Consider the following 15,590-nt stretch of genomic DNA (forward strand, 5'->3'; position numbering starts at 1 on the left):
ACGTCCCCATGTCCCTCTGCCCCGACTTTTCCCGACCCAGGGATTGCTTTGGCGGATGCCAAAGGGTGCTGGCACAGGGAGCAGAGCTTTGCCACCAGCCTGGCTGCTCCTCCATGGCTGAACCCCACCCCATCCCTCAAACGTGCCACAGAGACGGGGCTCCCCTTCCCTCCCCCCTCCTCGGGAAGGCTGGGATGTGTTTAACAATTTTATTTTTTTTTTTTCCTTTTTTTCCTGGCTTTTTTTCCCTCCTCCACATCCTGCTTCCCCTTTGCAACAGCCACGATTCTCCCACCTGTGCTGGGTTCCTGTCAGGTGGCACCTGAGGAGATCTCGGGGTGGTTTTCCCTTCGGTTGAGTCGGCTCTTTGTTATTTTTCCCTTTTCTCCTCTTTTTTTCTGGCGTTGTCGGTAGCGTGGCGCAGCTGCCTCTCCTCTGGGTATAACCTCTCCAATAGTTGTGTATAATTAAAGAACTGTAAACTTCTTCTTTTTTTTTTTTAAATAAAATCTGTATATACCTTGAAATCTGGCTGGTGTTTGGGCTCGTAGGGAGGACCCTGGACCGTGCAGCATCCCTCGGCTCTGCATCCCACCAGGACCAGCTGATCCACAGGGATCACCTCCCAAACCCATCGCCGGGCATTTTTCCACCTGGGAATGACCAGCTGGAGGTGGTTGGGCACCCACCGAGCTCACTGTGGGAAGGTTGATGATCTTGGAGGTCCTTTCCAACCTCAGCAATTCCTTTTCCAGCTCTTTGGGTGATGTCCTTCCATGCCCCGTGACCGCAGCCACGGCACCAAAGCTGATTTTTAGGATTTTGGGGCTGGCAATCCCTCCCGTTCCTTCACCTGTGGATCCCAAGGTCTCCTTGCAGCTGGAAAAGTTGTCCCAGGTGAGGCTGCCCGGGATTCCACGGGAGCCGTGTAATTAATGGATGGTAATTAGGCCGAGTGGCTGTTTTCTGGATAATCACTCCTGATTTTGGCTCGATGTTGGAGAAGGTTTGGGATAACGCGCGCAGGGAACGTGGCCGGGAGTGGGAGCAGTCCAGGGGGTGTTTGGGGCTGTGGATGGGCCAGGGAAGGTGACAGCGGCTGGCACCTGCCTTGTCCCCTCTCCTCCTGCTTTAACTTCCCGCAGCTGCCGCCCCAAATTTGCTGCAGCTGAGCCAGACCTTCCTCTCCATCTTCCTCCTCCTCCTCCTCCCCGACTCCTCCCTTGCTCCAGCTCGGGGCTGTTTGTCGCCAGCCCGGGGACACGGTGGCGGCTCTGTGTCGTGCCAGTGCCACCTGCTGCCAGCGCCCAGCCCGGCACCCTGAGCACCCTCGGCTGCCGCTGGGTGCGGGGCGTGGGACCCTGTCCCCGGGCCACCTCCTGGGGCCACCAGCTCTCCGGGCTCTGCCCCTTTCCCTGCGGAGGGAGCCGCGAAGGGGGGGACAGTCCCACCCCCTCCTCGCTCTGTCCCCCCCTTTCCGGGGGCTCTCAGGGCCAGCGGGGGGGTGGCACTGTCCCCTCTGCCCAGCAGGTGGCCCCCGTGCCCCACCAGTGGCCTCCCAGTCTGCCCAGTACAGGGCAGAGCTGGGCCCGGCGCTGGGTGCCCTCCCTGTCCCCCTGCAGTGTCCCCATGGCTGCTCTGTCCCCACTGTCCCCTGGGTGCCAAGTGCCACCCGCTGTCCTCCCTCGGGGCGCCGGGAGGTGGCTGTGGTTTGGGGGGTCACTGCTGGGGTGACATGGGGGGACAGGGACACAGAGCCGGTGGCAGGGGCTGCTCCTGCTCCCGGGAGGTGTCACCCTGCCCTGGGGGCACCCGGCGGTGTCACCCTGCCCGGTCTGTGCCGACGTCAAAGGGCAAACCCTGAGCCTGAGGCTCCCTGGGATGTGGGTGACACCTCACGGGGCTCTGGGAGCCATCATTGTGAGGCTCTGGGTGACATTCCCATGGGACTCTGGCTTTTACCACCGTCGGGCTTTGGGTGCTGTCCCCAAGGAGCTTTGGGTGCTGTCCCCAAGGAGCTTTGGTGCCATTCCCACAGGACTTTTGGTGTCATTCCCATCGGGCTCTGGATGCTTTCGCTGTGGTGTTTTGGGTGCCATCCCTACGGGGTTTGGGTGCCATTTCCATTGGGCTCTGGCTGCTGTTCCCATCTGGCTCTGGTCAGTGCCACCCCCGTGGGGATCTGGGTGCCATCCCCAAGGGTCACTGGGTGCCACCCCCGTGGGGATCTGGGTGCCATCCCCAAGGGTCACTGGGTGACACCCCCGTGGGGATCTGGGTGCCATCCCCAAGGGTCACTGGGTGCCACCCCCGTGGGGATCTGGGTGCCATCCCCAAGGGTCACTGGGTGCCACCCCCGTGGGGATCTGGGTGCCATCCCCAAGGGTCACTGGGTGCCACCCCCGTGGGGATCTGGGTGCCATCCCCAAGGGTCACTGGGTGCCACCCCCGTGGGGATCTGGGTGCCATCCCCAAGGGTCACTGGGTGCCACCCCCGTGAAGATCTGGGTGCCATCCCCAAGGGTCACTGGGTGTCACCCCCGTGGGGATCTGGGTGCCATCCCCAAGGGTCACTGGGTGCCATCCCCGTGGGGATCTGGGTGCCATCCCCAAGGGTCACTGGGTGCCACCCCCGTGGGGATCTGGGTGCCATCCCCAAGGGTCACTGGGTGCCACCCCTGTGGGGATCTGGGTGCCATCCCCAAGGGTCACTGGGTGCCACCCCCGTGAAGATCTGGGTGCCATCACCATCAGGCTTTGGTTGGTGCCACCCCACAGCCCCTGTGACAGACGGGGACAGCCCAGCGCTGGCAGTTGCTCAGGGCTCTGGTCCTGGGGCTGCTCCTGGTGGGAGCGGGGCATTCCTGGATTTGTTCCTGTGCCAGATTCCAGGACCTTCCACCTTGGGAACCACTCCCCATCCCTGCTGGAGATCAGAGCACCTTGGATCCTGCCCCAGCTGACGGGTGCTGCGCATCCATGCGGATGCACCCCGGGCCCCAAGTGGGCACCGGGATGAGATGGGCCCCTTGTGGTGACCCCAGTGTCCCTGGGGGACACCTGAGCCTCTCTGCCTGCCCCGCGCCGGCTCCAGTTACGGCCCGAATTGTTCCTCCCGGCTGGAAGAAATGCCGTCAGCGCCGGCGGATCGGTGGCCATTACTAATGCATGACATTCCGGCGGGACACGGCCGTGTCCGACCCCCCGCAGCGGGACCGGGACCCCCCCGAGCTGTCTGCACCCCTTGGGAAGGGCAAGAGGGGCAGGGGTGGGGGTGGGGAAGGGTTTGGCTCCCTCTTCCTTCATCCAGACCCTGAATGCCGGCTCAGGATGGCTCAGGATGTGCCTGTCCAATGGAGCAAGCCAAGGCCTGCGGAACGCGTGCGTTCCCAACTGGGGCGCGAGCACGGTGGGGCTGGAGCCGGAATGGACCTTCCCAGATGGATCCCAGTGTCCCTGTCGCATCCCAGGCCACCCGGAGTGCTCCCGCAGAGAACGGTCCCAGCTCAGGGCACGTTCGGTGACAAATATCTCTGTTTCCCCATAACCGGTGATTCCAAGCCTTTTGCAGCCGGGGGTTCTCCCTCCCTGCTTTGCTCCTTCCCAATTTTTTGCTCTTTTCCCTCAGTTCCTCCCTTTATCTCCAATTTTTCCCTCCCCACTTGAGCACAGTGATGGCGAATCCAACAGCTTCACCCCACATGCAGCCCAGCCCAAAACCCCCCCAACCTCCTGGGATGGGGATGGGATGGGGATGGGATGGGGATGGGGATGGGGATGGGGATGGGGATGGGGATGGGATGGGATGGGATGGGATGCTCATCCCTGCACATCCCATCTCGGGCTCACACCCAGCAGGATGAACAAGGCGACCACCTCCCTGTCCCTGCTTCCACCCCAATTTTAAGCCGGGATCTCATGGAACAGGGAGGATTTTGCCACAGAATGTGCCGGGGAAGGTTCCCTGGCTAATGCACCTCGGCTGCGCTCCCTCATCCCTGCACATCAATATTGCATTATCCTTCCATCCCCCTCTGAGCCCGGCCAGGAGCTGCAGAGAGAAACCCGGCCCCGGCAGAGCCCCCACCCGAGCGCCGCCGGGGCGGCCGTGCCCGACCCCCTCCACCTTTCCAGAGGCTCTTCCAGGTCCATCCACATTAAATATTCGGCAGAGGAACAAAAGAAGACGATGTAAATTTTTAAACAGGGCCATTTGCTCCGCTCGGCTTACGCAGGATGAGGCCTCCGCGAAATTTTGTCCGCACCTTGGCGGAGCCGAAATATTGATAATGCCGGGGAGAGGGATGAGCCTGGTGCTGAGGGACCCATTCCGTGCGTGGGGTGGCACCAGGCAGGCCATCAAGGTGTCCCAGCCTTGGGATCATCCCTTGGCATGGGAACCATCGCAGGTGCCTCCTTGCTTGGGGCCATCCTGGGAGCTCAGGGACCACCCCAGGCTCTTGGAAATCTTTCCAGGTTTTTTCTTGCTTGGAGACCATCCAAGGATCTTGGGGAGGGATCATCCTGGTTTGTGGGGATCATCTGGGATGCTTTCCATCTTGGGGACAGTTTTGGAGTCTCAGGAACCATCCTGGGGTGGTCTCAGGGACCATCCCAGGCTCTTGGACACCGTCCTGGTGTCTTGAGGATCATCCTGACTTCTGGGGATCATCTGGGGTGCTTCTCTTCTTGGGGATGATCTTGGAGTCTCTGGAAGTGTCTTGGGATCTCCAGGATGCTCTTGGGGATTATCCTTGCACCTGGGGACCACCCAAGGTGCTTCATTGCTTGGGAGCAGTCCTGGAGTCTGGGCATGGGAACCATCCAAAATTCCTCCCTGCTTTGGTACCAGCCCAGGGTCTCAGGGACTCTGAGATCTCTGGGAATATGGACCATCCAAGGTGCTTCCCTGCTTAGGGACTATCCCGGGATCTCAGGAACTATCCTGGGCTCTTGGGGACAATCACTGCACCTGTGGGAACATCCAAAGTGTCTCCTTGTTTGAGAACCATCCCTAAATCTCAGGGACCATCCCAAGGCTCTTGGGAACCATCCGGATTGCCTCCATGCTTGGGGACCACCCCAGACCATGGGAACCATCCCAGGCTATGGGGACCATCCTGGGCGCTTCCTTATTTGAGGACCATCCTGGAATCCTGGGAAGCATCCAATGGGATGTAGGGACCATCCCAGGTGCCTCCCTTCTTGGTAACTGTCCTGGGCTCTTGGAGACCACCCCTGACTCGTGGGGACCATGCAAGGTCTTGGGGACCATCAGAGGTACCCCCACGCTTTGGGACCACCCAGGACCCTCCTTTCTCCGGCACCACCCCGGGGTCCCACAGAGCAGCATCCCAAGCGCATCCCAATCCCCAGGATCCATCACCCTCACCCCCATCCCAGCCCCTGCTCCTCCCCTTGTCCCTCCCTCCCCTCTCCCCCCATCTCTCTTGGGGGGCAGCCCCTCCCCGAATCCCCTCTGCTCCACGGCCCAGGGGGTTTAACCCCCAACAACAAAAAATCCCAGGAAGCACCGACCGGCTTCTCCCACCCTCCATCCCGGCGGCCTTCGGCAACCCGATCCCGGTCCCAGCGGGCAGCCTGGCCCCAAACTGGTCGGGCTGGTTTGCGGCGCTGGAGGCCAGCGCTGCACACGCACCTCGGGGGCGGGGGGCGGCACTGACCCCCGGTAGAGATTTATATTTTTATAGATTTTTATTTTTATATATTTATGGGGTTTTATCTGGCTTGCACCTGTGTGGTTACGGCGGGAATTTGTGTGCGATTTGGGGCCGGGGGGGGGGGGGGGGAGGGTGTTAATCTGGGGCAAGAAAGGGAATTTTGGGGGGGGTGGGATATAATTTTAGCAGGATGGGGGCGGGGGGGGGTGCACCGGTGCGAACCATCCCCGTGGCTGCAGGGCTGGGACAAGGAGAGGACCCCTCCAGAAGCCCGGGACAACCGGGAAGCGATTCCCGCCCCCCGGTATCCATCACCCGAGCCGCGCCCCCCCCGCAGCCGCAGCCCGGGGGTCGCGCCCCCCCCCTCCATCCCCCCGCCCATCCCCGTCCCCTCGGGGCGGGCGGCGGCAGCTGCGCCTCTCGAGTTGCGCTGCGAGGGGGTGCGGGGGGGCTCGGGATCGGTTTCCTTCACCCCCCCACGGCCCCGAGGGGGGATGTGGGGGGAGTTTAGGGAGCGGGAAACCGGATCGGCGGCGGCGGGGCGGCTCAGGTGCGCGGGGTCCGGTGTCCGACAGCCGGTGAGCGGCCCCGACGGCGGCCCCGGGGCGGGACGGCACCGGCTATAAAAATGCCCCCCCAAGGGGAAGGAACCGCCGGTTGGGGCTCAGCCTTCCCCGGGCCCTGCCCGCCGCCGCCGCCGGGACGGAGCCGCCCGCCCCGAGGCCGCGGGGATGGGCGGGCACCGCCTCCCACCCCTCGGAGCGCAGGGAGGGATGAACCGGGGGGGGGGTCTTCTCTGCCTGTTTAGGAGCTCCCGCTCCGTCCTCAGCCCTCGGGGGGTCCCGGCATCACCCCCTCGGGGTGGCCGCAGGGGTAACGGGGGGCACGGACCGCGCCGGCGGCCCCGGCGGGGCGGCCCCGGGGGTGGGGTGCGTGGGAGGGGGGGGTGGCCCAAGGTGAGCCCGTCCCCCCCCCCTCCCCGCCCCAGGCCCGGCTCCACCTTCCGGGGCACCTGGGCCAATTGGGAGCCGCAGGGGGGGTCCCCCGGCCGGGCTAAGGCCGCCGCCGCCGCCGCTCCCCGCCACTTGGGCGAGCGCCGGGACGGCGGGCGGCGGCGGGGACCCCCCCCTCGGGGATGCGGGGTGGGGGTGGGGGGTGTCCCGTGTCCGTCCGTCCCCCCAGCCCCATGGTGACACCCCCCCTCCCCCGTCGGGGCCCGGTGTGGCCGCCCGGAGCCGAGGCAGCGCCCGGAGCAGAGGTAAGTGCGGCCCTCGGCCCCGGGGGGGTCGGGTCCTGCTGGGACCCCCCCGGGGCTCAGGGACCCCCCCTTTGAACCGCTCCCTTCCCCCCGCGCCCGCTCCCGGCAGGACCCGACCCCGGGGCGGTGCGTCCCCCCCTCTCCCCGCTTTTCCTCGACGTGAGGGTCCCCCGAATCCCTTCGGGCTGAGCCCCCCCTGCCTCACCGCCCCCTCCCAGCGCCCCCCATCCTTCCCGGGGTCCCCCAAACCTCTGCCGTCGGGGCGGTGTCGCAGCGGTCGCATCCCAGCGGAGCGATGCGAGTGACAACGAAATCGCGGTCCGGCCCCACCGCCCGCAGCCGCAGCTGCACCCCGGCCTTGGCGGGGTTGTTTGGGGGCTCAGGGGTGGCCCCCCCGCCCCCCGGGTGCGATCTGTGGCCGCTCTGCAGCCCCGATGGCAGCTCCGGTGTCACCAAATAGCGCCGGTAACGAAAGCCCGGCTAAGGGGGACCCCGTAACATGGGGGCTGCTTTGGGGGGCTGTCCAAGCCCCCCAACCCCTGGGGTACGTACGCCCCTGCCCCGCCCGATGCTGCGGAGTGTGGAGGGACCCCCGGGGGCTCAGGCGTGTCCCCAGCCCTGCTTGAGGACACCAAACCTCAGTCGGGGGTGGCAGGGTGGGGTCCTGCCCCGGGCTGGGGGCTGCTTTGGGGTGAGGGGGCGTCCCCCGGGCGCTGGGGGGGGGGGTCATGGCCGGTGTCTCGGGCACTGCGGCACAAATCTGCCCGGTTTAACCCCGAAATGGGGCTCCCAGCTGCACACGGCAGCTCTGTCCCTGTCCCGGTCCTCTGTCTCCATCCCTGTCCCCATCTCAAGCTCCATCCTCATCCTCGTCTCTATCCCTGACCAAATTTCTGTCTCTATCTCTCTTGTGGTCCCTGATCCCGTTTCCATCTGCATCTTTATCTGTCCCCCTCTCTGTCCCTGTCTCCATCCACATCTCCATCTCCATCCCCATGCCCGTCCCTTTCTCCTCCTTCTCCTTCTCCTTCTCCTTCTCCTTCTCCTTCTCCTTCTCCTTCTCCTTCTCTTTTTCTTCTCCACCTCTTTCTCTTTTTCCTCTTTCTCATCTCCATCTCCATCCCCATCTCCATCCCCATTCCCCTCCCTGCCTCTGTCTCCGTCCCCATCTCCTTCCCTTCTTGTCCTTGTCCCATCCCCAATCCCCTCCCCATCCCCACCTGGCGATTCCCATGGCCTGGGGTCCTGCAGCCGCCCGTGTCAGGGTGCCGAGGATGGACAGGTGCCCACCCCCACTGCCCCCCATGGCAGGGCAGACACCGGCAGTGGCCACATCCAGGAGCCACCACGTCCCTGTCCCTGGCCGTGGCAGGGGCAGTGGCCAAGCACCATCTTGGTGCTGTCGGTGCCATGAGCATCCGCAGGCGACTCCGGTGGCCTTTTGGGCTTGGGGATGGCGTTTTGCCTCGTTGGCCCCCAAAACGTGGCTCAGGGGCCAGGGGACCCCCATGTCCCCATGCTGAAGATCTCTTGCGGCAGAACCCTCCGGAGCCCTCGGAGGGGGCTGCGGGAGCGGGGCCGGGGGGGCCCCGGGGGGGCAACATCCGCAATGCGGCAGCTCCCAACGTCATGAGCCGGGGTGCGGCGGCTCCGCAGAGGGGCTGGCTCAGCCCCGGGGCCTGGGCTGCCGCAGTGGCCTTGGGCAGAGGCAGGGGGACAGGGACAAAGGGGGCACCCCAAAGCCCCCGCCGCCCCGGGGATGTTGGGGCGCGGGCGGCTGGCGGGGAGAGGCCGGGTCCCGCCTGGCGCGGTGCCGGGGCCACGCGGGCGACGACGGCGCGGATTAAGGCGAAGCCGTCGCGTTCAAAGTCACGCCAAGGATGGCAGCGGGCTCGGCTTCGCCCGCGTCCCCTGGGGAGCGGTGTCCCCAAGCCACCGAGGCGCCAGGGCGGTGTCCCCCAGGTGAGGACGGTGCTGTGGTCACGGGGGGCTTCTCTTCCTTTAGGGCTGCTTGGCTGAGCGCCATGGGCGTTTTGGGGCTTCTCCAGGATTTTTGGGTGCTTCTCTGGGGGGCTTTGCTGTTGGAGTCCCAAAGGTGGGTGTAGGTTGGGGACAGGTCTGTCCCTGCTGGCCTTGACCCCTCCACGCTCCCCAAACCGCGGGGATGGCCGAGCTCAGCGAGTGCTGCTGCTCGTCTTTGTCCCCAAATTCGAGGCTGGACGAGGTGTGAGGGTCCAGGGGCTGCATCCTCGAGGGGGGTCAGCTCCCAACGCCGGGCCCGGGGCACCCCGAGCTCATCCCGGGCCCGCTCGGCTCGTTGGGGCCTCGGCTTTGCCGACACAAAGGAGACTTTGTGCCTTCCTCCTCCTCCTCCGCCACCGCCGCGGCCGCTGGGGACGGTGTCACTGCCAGCCGGGGGGTCCGCGACCATCCGGGGGGGCTTTGCCACCATCCGAGGGGGTTGCAAGTTTTTGGGGGGGGTCTGCGGCCATTTGAGGGGATCTCCATCCTCTTGGGTGGGTTCATGCTTTTGGAGGCTCTTTAGCAATGAAGGGGGTTCGCACGTTTTGGGGGGTTTGCTGCCATCTGGGGGGTTTGCAACTTTTTGGGGGCCTTGCGGTCATTTGGGGGTTTGCAGCCATCCAGAGGGTCTGCATCCTCTTGGGGGGGTTGCAGTTTTGGAGGGTCTGAAGCCATCAAGAGTCTTTTGAAATTTTTGAGGGGGTTCAGCCATTCAGAGGGGTTGTGGCCTTTTGGGGGCATTGCGGTAGTTTTTTGGAGGGGAATTTGTCATCTGGATGCTTTACAAGCATCCAGGGAAGATTGCAAACTTCGGGAGGGGGGCTGCAACCATCCAGGGGGTTTTTAACCTTCTGGGGGCTTGCAACCATCCAGAGGGGTTGCGAATTTCGGGGCGCTTTCAGTCATCCATGGGGGTTGCAACCTTTTGGGGGGTTGAAGCATTCTGGGGAGGTTGCAGCTGTCTGGATTGTTTGGAATTAATTGGAGGGATTGCAGCGTTCTGGGGGGTGTAGAACCATCCAGAGGCTTTGCAACATTTTGGGATTTGGGACTGTTTTGGGGGGCTTGTGGCCATCTGGGAGAAGTTGCAACATTTTGGGGGTCTGGGACCATTCTGGGGGGTTTGCAGCCATCCCAGGCGGTGGCAGACCTGGGGCTGGCACTCCTGGATAACCCAGCAAAGGCAGCGGCTGGGAAATGGCTTCCAGCATCCCCATCCCAAAAAATCCCCAGCTCTCCACCAGCCGAGCTGGGGACCGGATCCTCCCCACCCTCCCCGGGGCGAGCATCTCCCTTTGCTTGGCCATTCCCGAATCATTTTGCCGATCGATAACAATTGATTCCCATTTTTCCCATCGCCGTTCCGAGGCCGGAGGCCGGGCCGAAGGCGTTGGGCTCCTAACTGTGAATTTGGGTGGAAATCCAGGGGAAAAAGGCAGGTGTGAGCTCGCTACTCCTGTTCTGTGTATGGCACTGGTAGAATTCACTGTGCAACCCCACGGTCAGTGAATTACCATAGGGCCATAAACAGAGCAGAGAAAGACCCGCGAGCCCCGCGGGGCCGTCGCCGACGCCGCCTGGCCCGTTTTGGCACTAGCACATTTTTGCTTTGATTTGTAGCTTTTGAGCAATTATGTGTAGTGCCAATATGGGAGAGGGTGGAGAGAGCAGCGCCGGCGCGGGGATGGAGGAGCAGCGGGGCTGCGGAGGGGGGTTCGGTGGGACGGGATGGTGGAAACCCCTCTGGAATTGCTGGGATGAGGGAGGGATGGCCACGGACCGAAGGCATGGTGACATTGAGGTGGTGTCCATCCCAACGTGGTGTCCCAGCCCATGGGGACACCTCGGCCAGGCCGTGTCCTCGTGGTGGCCATCACGAGCAGGATGGACCCCCACTCCTTGTCCCCTCCCGGACACGACTCCCTGGGGTTGAGCCGAGCGTCCCCACGGGGGATCTGGAGCTGCGTGTGGGGTTTTTCGTCTGGATGGGTGAAATGATATTTTTCTTCCTATTTTTTGCAGCTTTCCAGGCCCGGCACCGCGGCCGCGTGTCCCTCGTTGTCCCCAGGCTGGGCCTGGCTGCCGAGACGGTGCCGGCGGTGCCCGGCCCCGGGGCTGCCTTTGGCAATGGTAGAACTCACACTGGTGCGGTAGCAGGATCCGGTGGTTCTAGACTTGCCAACTACGGCCCCGGGGCACCGCCGCGGACACGGGCCCCCGGCGTCCCCCCAGCGTCCCCCCGGCACTCCTGGGTGCAACCCGGCATCCCCCAAACCCCCAGGGCTCTGCTGCCGGGCTGGGAGGGCCCCGTGGGGTGTCCCGCTCCATCCGCTGTGGATTTGGGGGGATGTGATTTGCGCTGGGTGTCCTGCACACGCGGGATGGGGGGATGGTGATGCTGAGGAAGGGGGGTCTGGCATCCCCCATGAGAGGGGGGAAAGCCGGGATCTGCGGGATACCGGTCATTGGAGCAGCGCGGCCACGTGTCCCCAAGTGACTCCGGGCTCAAGGGCTGATCCGGCCCCGCGGTCCGGGCAGGGCCCTGCGGGGGTGGGATTAGGCCACCAGCCCCTACCCCAGCCCCGGATCCAGCCCCCGCTCCCGGATCCGACCCCAAGCCAGTCCCGTGTTTCTGGGGAGGGAGGAAACTGAGGCACGGACGATGCAGCCGGCGGTGGCAGCTGCCACAGGTCCCCTGCCCGTCCCCAGGTGCAGGAGCAGGGATGGTGCCGGGTTTTAGGGGCAGGGGCTGTCACGGGGAGGGGCAGCTCTGCGCTGATTTGGGGGTGGGGGCTGTGCACGCCCCTTCCCCCCGCGGCCCGGGCTCGGCTGTGGCCGGGCTGTGCCGGGATATGTAGGGCAGCGCTGGGTGATTACGGGGCTTTCGGCATAAGCCCGCGGAGATTGGATCACACTGGATTAGGCTGCACGCTCCAATCATCCTCCCTGCGCCGGGGGGCGGGGAGGGACGGACGCACGGACGGACGGACAGACGGATGGGGGGTCCCCATCGCCCTCCTGGGGCAGGTGGGGGCTGGGGGGGCACAGGTGTCTGTGTGTCTGGTCATTCATCCGTCTGCTGGTCCAGGTAACAAACACCCAGCGTCTGTCCATTCCTGCAGCCACATCCATTGGCTGTACGGACACCCATCCCCTGTCTGTCTGTCTGTCTGTCTGTCCTGGTGTGGAATCATCCATCCACCCTCCTGCCTTTCCATCCATCCATCCATCCATCCATCCATCCATCCATCCATCCATCCATCCCATCTAACTCTCCATCCATCTGTCCGTCCATCCCACCCCTGACCCATCTCCCAGTCTGTCCATCCATCCCTCCCTCCACCCCCCAGTGCTGGATTTAACCCCACCCCCACTCAGCAGTGGGGCCCTGCCCTGCAGGGGGTGGGGAGTGGTGGGGTCAGGGGTGGAGCATCCCCAAGCCCCACCCCACTGACCACACCCCCGCTGACCACACCCCCACTGACCACGCCCTACTGACCACACCCCCACTGACCACGCCCTACTGACCACACCCCCGCTGACCACACCCCCGCTGACCACACCCCCGGAGCTCCACCCCTCCCCAAAGGCTCCACCCCAAAGTGCAGCTGGTGCCCGCCAGGACCAAGTTCCCCCGGGATCAGCTCCCTGTTGGGGAGCATCCCAAGGCCTCCCCTCCATCCTGGCCCTTCCCAGCTGCAGCGGCGGGGCTCATCCTGAGCATCCACCTGCATTTTTGGGGTCAAATCCTGCAATTTGAGGTCACATCTTGCAATTCAGGGTCCTCCCTGGGCACAGCAGTGCTGGCATGGGGGGATAGAGACAGAAAGTCCACACAAAGACCCCCCCCAACGCCTGGAGGACCCCCCTGTAGCGCCCAGGCTGGGGGAGGGAGCGGGTCCAGCCCCACCAGTGTCTCCCAGTATGAGCTGGAGGTTACTGGTGCAGGGAGGGAGTAGGATCAGCCCCACCAGTCTCTCCCAGTAGGATGTGGAAGTTACGGGTGCAGGGTCCAGCCCCACCAGTCTCTCCCAGTATAAAGTGGAGGCTGCTGGTGCAGAAAGGGAGCAGGGTCCAGCCCCACCAGTCCCTCCCAGTACGAGGCAGAAGCCGCTGGTGCTCGGGGGCTCCAGGAGCTGCCCCAGCAGGAGGCCCCGACCTGCTTATTAAAGGCCGATTAACGAAGATTAAAACCTCCCAGCAGCGTCTGCCAGGCCGAGCTGCCTCCCCCGGCCCTGCTGCCAGGTCCAGGGCCCCTTTGGGGCACCCCAGCCCGGCCATGGGATGTCCTGGGGTGCCCAGGGGTCCCCAAACCCCCAGGTCACCGTCCCAGCCAGGGCAGCACGCTCCATGCCGAGGGATCCGCTCCAGCTCAGCGGGAATACCCGGGAGCATCCCCAGGAAAGCAGCCTCATTCCTCCTTCCTGCCCTTCTCTTTGTCCTTCCAGCTTTTCCTGCTCTTCCTCTCACCCCACGCCACAGAAGCCCCCGCAGGATTCACCGGATCTGGCAACCATCATTCCAATAAAGCTGCTGAAACCCATCCCCGCGTTTCCCGGCTCCTCCTTGGGTTTGCGCTCCCAAAAAACATCCCCGGCTCACCAGGACCTTGGGGGTGAGAGAGGGCTGAAAATCAAGGAATTCAACCCAAAAGGCAGCTCAGCCCCTGGGTGGGAGCACGGGGGGATGCTCCAGCACTCCCAAGGCGTCCATCCAACCCCAGATTGATGCGGGAAGAGGAAAACGAGATAAATTGCACCAAAAAAAAGGATGAAACCCCAAAACCATCCCAGCGATGCTCAGCTCCTCCTCTCCAGCCGCAGCGTGGGAGGGGGGAGGAACCAAACCCCAAAAAACACCCACCAGGAAGGGAGGATGGCAAATATTCCCAAAATATCCCCAAAATGCCCCCAAAGAGGAGAGTTGGACAGCCGGGTAGACACATTTGTAACAATTTATTGAATGAGGCAATAATAGACACTGGGAAAACAAGGGGGGGGGTCCATGCTCTGCTATTTGCCTGGTTTTTGTCTTTTTCTTTTTTTTTTTGGGGGGGGGAGGAAACCTCTGGGACTAAAAGAACCTCATTTCATCGCCAAAGAAACACTGACTTGAAAAGCCACCGACATCTTCACAAGGACGATAAAAAAATAATCATTAGAAAAAAAAAAAAAAACCCAAAGAAGATCCGTAAATCGGAGAGAACCAGGACTGTTTCTGTGGAAAGATCTCCCTCCCCTCGGAAAAGGACCCAAGAACTGTATACAAAGAACATGTGATAGGTTTGTTTTTGCGGGGTTGGTTTTTTTCCCCCCATAAAAAACAAGTAAATACAAGAATCTGAAAACTTCCTCGAAGGCGGAGCGAGATGTGGAGAACTTGAACAGCCACTTGGAAATCATAATAAACCCCCCCAAAACAATCCCCCAAAAATGAAATCCCATGGGAAATGCTTAGGGGGGGGGGGTTGGTTGGGCACCAGGGTTTGGCCCATGGGGACACTGAGTAAAGTCTGTCCCCCCCCAAAAAACCCCCCAAAGGCTTCTTTTAACCCTCCTGGGAAGGGTTTTGGGGTTAAAAACCGTGCTGGGAGAGGCACAGGGCAGGACTGGGCTGGGGCGGAGGGTTGGGGTGAAGAGGGTCCCCCAAAGGGAAGGGTCTCGCTCGCATCCCCCCTTCCAGCGAAGCTTTTCCTGCGGGAATCAGAGGAGGAGAGGATGGGGTGGCAGCGGGGAGGGGGATGAGCCCGAGGTGGCTCTTTGGCAAGGGAAATCCTGGGAATGTGGTGGGAAAAAGCGTGGGGGGATGGGGGGGGGGACGCAGCCAGAGCCCCTTTAGAGGCGCTCCCACTCCGGTCTAGAGCCACGAAACTGGGAAATAATAATAATAACAACAACAACAACAACAACAATAATAATAATAATAAAGAAGAAAAAAATCAAAAACAACCCCAAGGATCTAAAATGGCAGGTACAAGAGCAGAGAAGTAGGAACAGGTCTCCAGTGTGCACCAAGGGGAGCCGAGCGGGGCGCGGATCCTCCGGCAGGCGCGCGGCTCCTGGAAGAGCATCATCCCTTCGGGGGGGGTGGGGGAGGTTGCCACACCCCCCTGCAGTCACACATGCTTTTTTTTTTGTTGTTATTTTAATTTTTTTCCCCCAAAAGAGGAGTCTTTTTTTCCAAACTTTTTTTTTTTGTGTTGTTTTCTTTTCTTCCTTTTGTGGCTTTTTTTTGTTTGTTTGTTTTTTTTTTTTTCTGGGGGGGTGGGGGGGAGGGTTTGTTGTTTTGTTTTTTCCGGGGTGGGTTTTTGGAATATAAAAGTCCATATTAAAATCTTTGATACCTAATTCGCTGCCAGGGGCGGGCTGTGCCCGGAAGGTGCCAGCGGGTGCTGCCGGAGCAGCGCTGGCCGAGGGTGTCCGTGCTGCCCCCCGGCCTCCTCCTGCTCGATCCCACGGGGGGGAAAACGGGGCATAAAGGGTCACTTTATTTTCATTTTCCTTTCAACCTCCTCGGAATCCAAGTCCCATCACAATTTGGCTTCTCGCTCCTCCGAGAGCAGAGTGGCGCTAGAAAAATGCACTTTACACAACATCCTCTGCCAGGATTTGTTTTGTTTTCGTTTGTTT

This window comes from Corvus moneduloides, chromosome 4 (assembly GCF_009650955.1).
Source record: "Corvus moneduloides isolate bCorMon1 chromosome 4, bCorMon1.pri, whole genome shotgun sequence".
NCBI lineage: Eukaryota > Metazoa > Chordata > Aves > Passeriformes > Corvidae > Corvus > Corvus moneduloides.